Raw genomic sequence first — 12,367 nt, 5'->3', positions numbered from 1 at the left:
ACTGAACTGACTGTGGCATAGTGTTTTATGATGTTGTCACTTCATATCTGATCGTGGATCTTTTGTTCTGAAGCTGTCTCACACCAGGAATCCAGCTCTTCCTGGGTGACTACCTTTTAGCAGAGCTGATCATGGAAACTTTGCTTGGCTGCCTGAGCGGCCTTGGTTGGGGTACTGTTTCTTATGTAGGGTGCCAGGTATGCATGAGAAGTGTTGGAATCCAGTCAATGTTGTCTGTGTTTCTGAAAATTAGCACAGCCTACATCCGCTGGCATCATATAGGCTAAGGCTACTTTCACACTAGCGTTCAGAGCGGATCCGTCTGGGGTCTGCCCAGACGGATCCGCTCATATAATGCAGACTTTGGATCCGTTCAGAACGGATCCATCTGCATTATATTGTAGAAAAAATTCTAAGTGTGAAAGTAGCTTCTGACGGATCCGTCCAGACTTTACATTGAAAGTCAATGGGGGACGGATCCGTTTGAAAATTGAGCCATATAGTGTCAAATTCAAACAGATCCGTCCCCATTGACTTACATTGTAAGTCTGGACGGATCCGTTTGCCTCCGCGCGGCCAGGCGGACACCCGAACCCTGCAAGCAGCGTTCAGGTGTCCGCTTGCTGAGCGGAGGCTGAACGCTGCCAGACTGATGCATTCTGAGCGGATCCGCCTCCACTCAGAATGCATTAGGGCAGTACGGATGCGTTCGGGGCCGCTTGTGAGCCCCTTCAAACGGAGCTCACAAGCGGAGCCCCGAACGCTATTGTGAAAGTAGCCTTAGGAAAACTAATTTGAATATCTTTACCAAAAACCCAGAGAAGCATTAGCCTGACCTAAAATACTTTGACCACGTACTATGCACTTTCCATAATGAGAAAGAATAACCCAGACAATGCGTATACAGTAGATTTAAAAAGTCTACACACCCCTGTTAAAATGTCAGGTTTCTGTGATGTAAAAAAATGAGACAAAGATAAATCATTTCAGAACTTTTTCCACCTTTAATGTGACCTATAAACTGTACCACTCAATTTAAATACAAACTGAAATCTTTTAGGTGGAGGGAAGAAGGCAAAAAAAAGCTAAAATAGTTAGGTTGCATAAGTGTGCACACCCTCCTATAACGGGATGTAGCTGTGTTCAGAATTAAGCAATCACATTCAAAATCATGTTAAATAGGAGTCAGCATACACCTGCCATCATTTAAAGTGCCTCTGATTAACCCCAAATAAAGTTCTGCTGCTCTAGTTGGTCTTTCCTGAAATTTTCTTAGTCGCATCCCACAGGAAAAGCCATGGTCCACAGAGAGCTTCCAAAGCATAAGAGGGATCTCATTGTTCAAAGGTATCAGTCAGGAGAAGGGTACAAAAGAATTTCCAAGGCATTAGATATACCATGGAACACAGTGAAGACAGTCATCATCAAGTGGAGAAAATATGGCACAAGAGTGACATTACCAAGAACTGGACGTCCCTCCAAAATTGATGAAAAGACGAGAAGAAAACTGGTCTGGGAGGCTACCAAGAGGCCTACAGCAACATTAAAGGAGCTGCAGGAATATCTGGCAAGTACTGGCTGTGTGGTGTATGTGACAACAATCTCCTGTATTCTTCATATGTCTGGGCTATAGGGTAGAGTGGCAAGACGAAAGCCTTTTCTTACAAAGAAAAACATCCAAGCCAGGCTACATTTTGCAAAAACACATCTGAAGTCTCCCAAAAGCATGTGGGAAAAGGTGTTATGGTCTGATGAAACCAAGGTTGAACTTTTTGCCCATAATTATCACCAAAAGAACACCATACCTACAGTAAAGTATGGTGGTGGCAAAATCATGCTTTGAGGCTGTTTTTCTTCAGCTGGAACTGGGGCCTTAGTTAAGCTAGAGGGAATTATGAACAGCTCCAAATACCAGTAAATATTGGCACAAAACCTTCAGGCTTCTGCTAGAAAGCTGAACAAGCATAGATCCAAATCAACAAAGGAATGGCTTCACCAGAAGAAGATGAAAGTTTTGGAATGGCCCAGCCAGAGCCCAGACCTGAATCGGATTGAAAATCTGTGGGGTGATCTGAAGAGGGCTGTGCTCAGGAGATGTCCTCGCAATCTGACAGATTTGGAGTATTTTTGCAAAGAAGAGTGGGCAAATCTTGCCAAGTCAAAATGTGCCATGCTGATAGACTCATACCCCAAAAGACTGAGTGCTGTAATGAAATCAAAGGGTGATTCAACAAAGTATTAGTTCAAGGGTGTGCACACTAAAGCAACCATATTATTTTATTTTTATATTTTTTTTTCCCTCTACCTAAAACATTTCAGTTTGTTTTTCAATTGAGTTGTACAGTTTATAGGTCACATTAAAGGTGGAAAAAGTTCTGAAATGATTTATCTTTGTCTCATTTTTTTTACATCACAGAAACCTGACATTTTAACAGGGGTGCGTAGACTTTTTATATCTACTGTATATATTGCCGAGAAACCCATTGTAGCATGTAGTCTTGGCGAACCTGAAACAAACCCAATCTTAAAAGGTTCACTCATCTCTAATCCAGACTATTAGAAAACTTTGGGCTCATCATGAAATGACAAATCCGACAAAGACCCAGGACTGTTGAGCACCTAGAATCCTACATCAGACAAGATTGAGACAACATTCCTTTCTCAAAACTTCAGCAATTAATCTCCTCACTTCCCCAATGTTTTCAGACTGTTGTTAAAAACAGAGGTTATGCCACACAATAGTAGACATGGCAGTGTCCCAACTTTGTTGAGATGAGTTGCTGCCATCAAGTTAAAAAAAATTTTTTTTTTTTTTATGAACTGGCAAAATGTCTCACTTTCTACATCTGATATGTGATCTATAATCTATTATGAATAAAAATTGGGTCTGTGAGATTTGCAAATCATTGCATTCTGCCTTTCTTTACAATTATTTCCATTTTACACAGCGTTCCAATTTTTCTTTTATTGTGATTGTATAAGTTTATAATTTGTAGTGCTTTCTACAGAACTTAATTCAGTCTATCTGAGTGAGACCTGCAGTCACACTCAAATCTGGATCATTGCTTAACTATCCACACCCAACATAATCATGATGCATAGAGTTGGATACGTTTCTTTGTACAGAACTTGCTATCTGAGTATTTTATTTTATTTTTGGGCAGATTACATTTTTGAAGCATTTATTTGCATAAATGACCCCTTAGATATGAAAAAAAACAAAGTGTTGGTCTACCCAACCATTTTCTGACACACTAGAGGCAATCAGCAGTGCATGAAGTAGCTGTAAGGAAGAGCTGAAAGCAAAAAATGGTGACCAAGGTACGATAAAACCACAATTAGTCTTGAGCGAAGCGAGCTTCGGATGTTACATCTGAAGTCTCTTCATTAAAAACTTTGGATTATTACTGTATGTAGATCCGCCTCCGTATAGTATTAGAATTTATTGGCTCCGATGAGCCAAAGTTAATTATTCTGAAGGCGTGCATGACTGTTGAATAACTTCGGTAATTGATTTTTAAAGTGGAAAAACACTTTTAAACTTGAAACCAAACCTGACTTCAGTTCGATTGGTACCTCGGAACTGAAACCGAGTTCAGTTTCAAGTTTTAAAGTGAATAACTAACTTCGGCTCATTGAAGCCCAAACATTTTCATACTATTTTAGTTCATAGCAACACATAGGTCTGCCTAGGAGCTGTCTACACAAATTGGTAGGGTATTTTGGAATCCTACATATCTGGTGCATGCGCCATTCTGATGCAGTTTTTACCTGTCTAGTCTATTACTATCTTTTCAAACTTTCCGACAGTATTAACAAGCCTACCCCGGTATGTTGCTCTCCTGCAAATATAAAGTTCTCCAATATACTTCCATTACAGAAGGAGGAAATATTGAAAGATAGTGCCTTTCTAGATCAGTGGTCTTGAACAGGTTTAGTTTATAACCTTGCTCATGTAAGTAGGTTTTATCTATAGTTCATATGAGTTCACTGGACAAATAGAAGCGGAGTGGATATTATCAAACTTCATAATTAGAAGCATTAGTACTGGGAAGCAGCCAAGGCAAAATATGTTCTTAAAAAGGTATATGAAAGTAGAACAAAGGATTGAAGACTATTAATTATGTCTGCTGTCAGAAAGTCCCCCTTGCTTTTATTTGTTAATCTTTGTGGAAGCCATTCTCTACGGACTGAACAGACTCCATGGGTGTCCTGTTTTCCCATTAATTGCCTTTACATGCCTCTTCGCTTTGTCCGTCTCTGCTATACACCCAGCTTCTTACACCACCGATCAAAAAGAAACTGTATTTTCTCACACTTATTATTATTTTAAATCTCTTTTGTCATGGATGAGAAAGCATATCGAAGCCCTTTTTTTCCCAGGATGTCACAGACATTTTTTATTTCTCTCTGCAGGCATTCTGAACTTTTTAGAATGACAGAGACTGCTGCAACACTTTTAATTCTTACACCTATAGGCCATATAAGGTTAATGCGAATATAGTCGGAAAAAGGGCATAACTCATAAGGCTGCATTGGAGGAGGGAAGAGTCATAAATAGTGGAAAACATTGCTGGTCAGCTTTGAACGGGGATGACAAGATCGTATCATTCTCTCCATGCTTCGTAAGGTTTTTATAATCAAACGTTGAATGCCAGCATTTTAAATAGCATACTGTATGTGGTTTACTGAGAAATGGGGAAAACGTGGAGACTAATGAAAAATATTCCCCGTGCACCCTGACAACTGAAGAAAAGTACATGATGGCCTGAAGCATTTTATAGAGATGATTTATCAGCAGGCTGTTTTAATTTTCTATCGAATCATTTATGGACGGTTTATGCAGATACAGTCTGTAATAAATACGCAGTCGAGACATATTATTATGACCACCAGCTAATATCCAAAATAACCGCCATATGCAGAACGGGCAGCATCTAGATGGGCTAGGAGTGACTCAGTAAGGTCCTGGTAGGTTGTCACAGGTATCTGGAGCCAGGCTGACTGCAGTGCATCCCACAGCTGATGGAGGTGACATGGGGGAGGATCAGTAGCGTGAACACGGTGGTTGAGGTGGTCCCACAGATTGTCATTTGGGTTCAAGTCTAGGGAATTAGGGGACCAGGGTAGTACTTGAAAGTCTTTAAACAACAGACACCTGGGGCCAATGTATACAAATGACCATAACACTGATTGCACAAATTTAGCCCCTTAGATGCTGTGGTCAAATGTGGTAAAAAATTTTGTCACTGCACTTTTCCCCAAATATTGAATAAAAAGTGATTAACAAGTCATACACACCCCAAAATATCAGTAAAAACTGCAGATCGTCACACAAAAAAATTAGCCCTCACACAGCTCCGTACACACAAAAATAAAAAAGTAATGGGGTGATAAAAAAATATTTTTTTTACAAATCTTTATTTATTGTATTAAAATGCAAGAAAGACTATATAAATGTGGTACAGGGGTGTGGAATTCCTATCGCCCGACGCCCGGGACATGCAGTTCCGGGCGCCGGGCAGGTAGTTTGTGCAGGCAGCTTAGCCCTGCGGGCAAGTAGCAGGGCTAGGGTTGCGCCGGGTTTTCCTCTAATACACAGCCCGGTGCAGCAAGTCCGGGCTGCTTACCGCAGTGTTATCAGCGCTCCTGTGCAGGCCGGAAGTCAGCTCCCAGCGGAGGCACAAGTTAGTCAGCGGCTGTAGTAGGAGCTCCTGACATGGTGGCAGCCCGTGCCGTGATAGATAGCCCAGCAGGTAGTGTGTGTGGTGACTGCTCTGGGTCAGCTATGCTCTGCTGTCAGGCTGCCACTCTGCTTCTTCTCCCTGGCATTGAAGTGTCAATAGGAGTGCTGCCAGGTTCCAACTTCCAGCCACTCACCCTCCATGAATAGGGGGGGGGACGGGGACTTCCCCATACTAACGTCTCCCTCTTGCCCCCATACAGTATAACATCACCTTGGGGCTGCCCTAGTGCCCCATACAGTATAACGTCACCAAGCGGCTGCCCCCGCACAGTATAACGTCACCCTGTGGCCCCTGCCCCCATACAGTATAACGTCACCCTGTGGCCCCTGCCCCCATAGAGTATAACGTCACCCTGTGGCCCCCGCCCCCATACAATATAACGTCTCCCTGTGGCCCCCACCCCCATACAGTATAACATCTCCCTGTGGCCCCCGCCCCCATACAGCATAACGTTTCCTTGTGGCCCCCGCCCCATACAGCATGACATCTCCTTGTGGCCCTGCCCCCATACAGCATAACGTCTCCTTGTGGCCCCCGCCCCATACTGCATAATGTCTCCTTGTGGCCCCCGCCCCATACAGCATAACATCTCCTTGTGGCCCCCGCCCCATACAGCATAACATCTCCTTGTGGCCCCCGCCCCATACAGTATAACATCGCCTTGTGGCCCCCGCCCCCCTAACAGTATAACGTTAGTATAAGTTCAGGACAAGTAGATGGTCATGAGGGACAAGTAGATTGAGCCCCCACTTTAGTCTTTCGACAAGTAGTTTTTTTTTTTATTTCCACACCCCTGTGGTATCATTGTAATTGTATTGACCCTGAGAATTAAGGTAACAGGTCAGTTTTACCACATAGGAAATGCTGTAAAACCATAAAATCTTGTCAGAATTTTTTTTTATTTTTTTTTTTTACATAATTCCACCCGATTTGAAATTTTTTCCCAGCTTCCCACTACGTAGTATGCAACAGTAAATGGTGCCATTATAAACTTCTCCCGTGAAAAGCTATTTTTGAATGTGAATGCAAAAATAAAAAAGTTATGGCTCTGGGAAGGCTGGGATTAACCCCTTAAGGACAGGGCTCATTTTCACCTTAAGGACCAGGCCATTTTTTGCAAATCTGACCAGTGTCACTTTAAGTGCTCATAACTTTAAAACGCTTTGACTTATCCAGGCCATTCTGAGATAGTTTTTTCGTCACATATTGTACTTCATGACACTGGTAAAATGAAGTCAAAAAAATTATTTTTTTTGCACAAAAAAAATACCTAATTTACCAAAAATTTGAAAAAAATTAGCAAATTTCAAAGTTTCAGTTTCTCTACTTCTGTAATACATAGTAATACCCCAAAAAATTGTGATGACTTTACATTCCCCATATGTCTACTTCATGTTTCAATTGTTTTGGGAATGATATTTTATTTTTTGGGGATGTTATAAGGCTTAGAAGTTTAGAAGCAAATCTTGAAATTTTTCAGAAATTTACAAAAACTCAATTTTTAGCGACCAGTTCAGGTCTGAAGTCACTTTGCGAGGCTTACATAATAGAAACCACCCAAAAATGACCCCATCTAAGAAACTACACCCCTCAAGGTATTCAAAACTGATTTTGCATACATTGTTAACCCTTTAGGTGTTGCACAAGAGTTATTGGCAAATGGGGAGGAAATTTGAGAATCTCATATTTTTGTCAAATTTTTCATTTTAACCCATTTTTTCCACTAACAAAGCAAGGGTTAACAGCCAAACAAGATTGTATCTTTATTGCCCTGACTCTGCCGTTTACAGAAACACCCAATATGTGACCGTAAACTACTGTACGGCCACACAGCGGGGCGTAGAGTGAAAGGTGCGCCGTTTGGTTTTTGGAAGGCTGATTTTTATGGACTGTTTTTTTACACCATGTCCCATTTGAAGCCCCCTGAAGCACCCCTAGAGGAGAAACTCCCTAAAAGTGACCCCATCTAAGAAACTACACCCCTCAAGGTATTCAAAACTGATTTTACATACGTCGTTAACCCTTTAGGTGTTGCACAAGAGTTATTGGCAAATGGGGATGAAATTTGAGAATTTCATTTTTTTGCCTAATTTTCAATTTTAACCCATTTTTTCCACTAACAAAGCAAGGGTTAACAGCCACACAAGATTGTATCTTTATTGCCCTGACTCTGCCGTTTACAGAAACACCCCATATGTGGCCGTAAACTACTGTACGGGCACACAGTAGGGCGTAGAGTGAAAGGTGCGCGGTTTGGTTTTTGGAAGCCAGATTTTGCTGGACTGGTTTTTTGACACCATGTCCCATTTGAAGCCCCCCTGATGCACCCCTAGATTAGAAATTCCATAAAAGTGACCCCATCTAAGAAACTACACCCCTCAAGCTATTCAAAACTGATTTTACAAACTTTGTTAACCCTTTAGGTGTTGCACAAGATTTAATGGAAAATAGAGACACAATTTCAAAATTTCACATTTTTGGCAGATTTTCCATTTTAATATTTTTTTTCCAGTTACAAAGCAAGGGTTAACAGCCAAACAAAACTCATTATTTATGGCCCTGATTCTGTAGTTTACAGAAACACCCCATATGTGGTCGTAAACTGCTGTACGGGCACACGGCAGGGTGCAGAAGGAAAGGAATTCCATACGGTTTTTGGAAGGCAGGTTTTGCTGGACTGTTTTTTTTGACACCATGTCCCATTTGAAGCCCCCCTGATGCACCCCTAGAGTAAAAACTCCAAAAAAGTGACTCCATTTTAGAAACTACGGGATAGGGTGGCAGTTTTGTTGGTACTAGTTTAGGGTACATATGATTTTTGGTTGCTCTATATTACACTTTTTGTGCAGCAAGGTAACAAGAAATAGCTTTTTTGGCACGTTTTTTTTTTTTGTTATTTACAACATTCATCTGACAGGTTAGATCATGTGGTATTTTTATAGAGCAGGTTGTCGCGGACGCGGCGATACCTAATATGTATACATTTTTTTTTATTTATGTAAGTTTTATACAATAACTTCATTTTTAAAACCAAAAAAATGTTTGTGTCTCCATATTCTAAGAGCCATAGTTTTTTCAGTTTTTGGGCGATTATCTTGAGTAGGGTCTCATTTTTTGCGGGATGAGATGACGGTTTGATTGGCACTATTTTGGGGTGCATATGACTTTTTGATCGCTTGCTATTACACTTTTTGTGACGTAAGATGGAAAAAAATGGCTTTTTTTACACTGTTTTTATTTTTATTTTTTTACGGTGGTCATCTGAGGGGTTAGGTCATGTGATATTTTTATAGAGCCGGTCGATACGGACGCGGCGATACCTAATATGTATACTTTTCTGTTTTACAGAATGAGTTCATTTTTGAAAAAAAAAAAATCATGTTTTAGTGTCTCCATAGTCTAAGAGCCATAGTTTTTTTAGCTTTTGGGCGATTATCTTGAGTAGGGTCTCATTTTTTGCGGGATGAGATGACGGTTTGATTGGTACTATTTTGGCGTACATGCGACTTTTTTGATCACTTTTATTACCTTTTTTGGGAAGTAAGGTGGGCAAAATTTCAATTTTCTCATAGTTTTTATTTTTTTATTTTTATGGCGTTCACCGTGCGGGGAAAGTAACATGACCATTTTATAGATCAGGTCGTTACGGACGCGGCGATACCTAATATGTGTAGTTTATTTTATTTTTTTAATTTTTATTCAGTGATAAATGTTTGTTTTTTTTATCTTAACTTTTTTCACTTTTTTTTACATTTTTGTGACCCAGACCCACTTGGTTCTTGAAGATCCAGTGGGTCTGGTGTCTGTATAATACAGTACAGAACAATATATATTGTTCTGTACTGTATTTTACTTACACTGAACAGATCTGTGCTTTTAGCATAGATCTGTTCAGCACCATGGACAGCAGGACGCCTGAGCAGGCGTCCTGTTGCCATGGGAACCCTCCCCGTCTGCTCAGAACTTCGCAGACGGGGAAGGGTAAGCACGGGGCTGAGGGGGGCACTCTGGGGGCTCTCTCCCTCTCCATCGGGGGGCTGCAAAGGCACAGCAGCCCCCCGATGGAGAGGGAGGGAGCTCCCTGACCGATGACAGTTAACTTTTTCCATACAGCGGTCCGTACGGACCGCGGTATGGAAAGGGTTAAACGGCTGACATCTTCACAGGGACCGCGGCGATCAGAAACTGCAAAAAGCGCAGCAAACCGCAGGTCTGAATTGACCTGCGGTTTGCTGCGATCGCCGATTCGGGGGGGTCAAATGACCCCCCCCTGCATTGTTACGGGATGCCGGCTGAATGATTTCAGCCGAAATCCCGTTCCAATTAACCCCTGGGGCGCCGGAATACAGATTTTAAGTAAGGACGTACCGGTACGTCCTGGGTCCTTAAGGACTCGGGAAATAGGGCGTACCGGTACGTCCTAGGTCCTTAAGGGGTTAAAAGATGAAAACAAAAAAACTGAGAATGACCTTTTCCTGAAGGATTTAATAAAAATTTAAAAATTTTAAAAAATCGTAAATTCATCTGAAATTTAGGGAGTCACATTTTGTGCAATGCGTTGCCTGGGAGTCTGAGACATGCATACTGTGTAGCTTGGTGGGGTGGCCATAAAATCTTCTGCCATGGGACCCTACGGAATCTGTGTATGCCCCTGTATCCCTCATGTCCTTATAGTTGGTTACAGTGTTTATAGCTGTAAGTCCACACAGGCTATTTAACTCGCTGAGGATTTCCTAGAATAGTTATAATTAAAACATACTGTTGGAGATTTATCAAAACTGGTACATAGGAAAACTGGCTTAATTGCCCGTAGCAACCAATCAGATTTCACTTTTTATTTTCATGGTTGTTATGGGCAAAGGTTTCAACCCCACCTTTGTCAGTTTGTAAAAAGGGTTTATGGCGATGGTAGGGTGTCGGCTGGGTCATTGGTGCCGGCAGGTTTATCATCTTTTATACCAGTTTTATGGTGTAAATGAAAGTGTAATTTACCTGATATAAATAGACTCTGGCAGAAATTTACTAATCAAATTTGCCAGAATTCTTCAACTTGCGCACAAAAAACTGGCTTATGTGCGTTGTACCACATTTATTAGCCTGCTATAGACACTTTTCTAAACTTTTTATGATGCATCCGACAACGGGAGTGACTTCGCAGGAAAGGTTGTGTGACCTTTCACCAAATGTGGCACCTTGCACCAAAACTGCGGCACACTTTTAACACATTTTTTGCAGTAAAATAAGTAGATAGTAGACTAGTAGAAAAGCTAGTAGATGGTGCAAACTTATACTAGACAGTCTATTGGTGCTCCAGATTTATTGGCCAGCATTAGCCACTGTTATAAATCTGGGGCAGGTTAAGGCCACTTTCACACAGTCAATGTTTGATCAGTGATTTCCATCAGTCATTTGTGAGCCAGAACCAGGAGATACCCAGGTATAAGGGAAAGGTTTGCACCTATGCCTGCTCATGTTTTTGAGTCATACCCAGGTTTGGCTCACAATCACTGATCATACACTGTGTGAAATTGGGCCATAGATCGATAATTAGGCCAATTATTGGTGATGAGCTTGTTCCTGATGATAGGCCTGTGTGAAAGGCAGCGGCGATCACCCAAAGAAAGAGCAAAGGTTCTTCTGCTGGCATCAAAAACCATTGTTCCTATGTGGCAGACTGTGCTTTCTAATCCGTGATCTTCTACCCAGGAACAAGGATACTCCATGGGGGCAAGCAATTGATGTAGCGATCACTTGTCCCCGTAGAGCAGAGATGATTGCTGCATGTGTCTACTTCGTTCTCAATAATTGCGTGACACATCAGTCCATGTAAAAGGACCTTTAGACTAACTTACTGTACTGTGTTCAGAGCTGTGCTTCTTTCAAATATGTGGATGACCACGTTTTCAACCCAAAAATCACGCTGATGATTGTGTTGGAAACTTCACCAACTAGCTCTATTGTATAAAACTTGAGTTGCCTCATCACTTGTAGCCTCTGTCTGAACAGTCAGTCTCAATCATTTGCTTTTGCAGTTTATTAAGAATAATTTCTCACTTCTACCATGAAAGACAAGAGATTACACCTCAGTGCTTCAAGTCATTAAGAGTCAGTTTAATCGGCCGTTTGACATTGCTAAACTGTTCTTCACTATGCTTCAGCCCTAGCGAGAAGTGAAGACCATTGAGCACTCGGCTTCCTGCCCTTCAAAACCACTGCTGCGCGCCGAGCTCTGTCAATAAATGCTGTGTATGTTTGATACCTGTGTGATTAATACTGGTTGAGGGTAGCTTCCAAACCTATTCATTATTTCCAGACTCTAACACGAACATACATATGAGCATTTACTCTGAATAGTCATTACAGTATTGTTTATTCTGTCATTTTGTAATAATTTTATGACCTTTGAAGTCTGAAAAATTCTCCTAATGGCTTGGCTGTGAAAAAAGAACAGGAGGTCTAAAACGCGTTGCCTGGGGAATGCTTCAATATCACCCCCGTTGTATGAACTTCACTTTGTGACAACATGTGTTGTGTCAGTTATTGATTTTAACAGATTAAAAGAAAGTTGATGGATTTTTATTTAACTAGTCCTGGAATCCTCTTTGGACTCTCTAAGTTGT

At 41.3% G+C, this 12,367-nt stretch overlaps 1 protein-coding gene across 1 annotated transcript in view; it reads left to right on the top strand.

Annotated features, from left to right (window-relative positions):
- The window catches only part of FBXL17 (F-box and leucine rich repeat protein 17), an 854,796-nt gene that overhangs the window by 713,321 nt on the left and 129,108 nt on the right, over positions 1–12,367 (top strand). The window lies entirely within an intron of this gene.

This window comes from Bufo bufo, chromosome 2 (assembly GCF_905171765.1).
Source record: "Bufo bufo chromosome 2, aBufBuf1.1, whole genome shotgun sequence".
Classification (NCBI taxonomy): Eukaryota; Metazoa; Chordata; class Amphibia; order Anura; family Bufonidae; genus Bufo; species Bufo bufo.
Note: the sequence above shows the minus strand (reverse complement) of the source record. Positions and strands in the feature narration are given on the sequence as shown.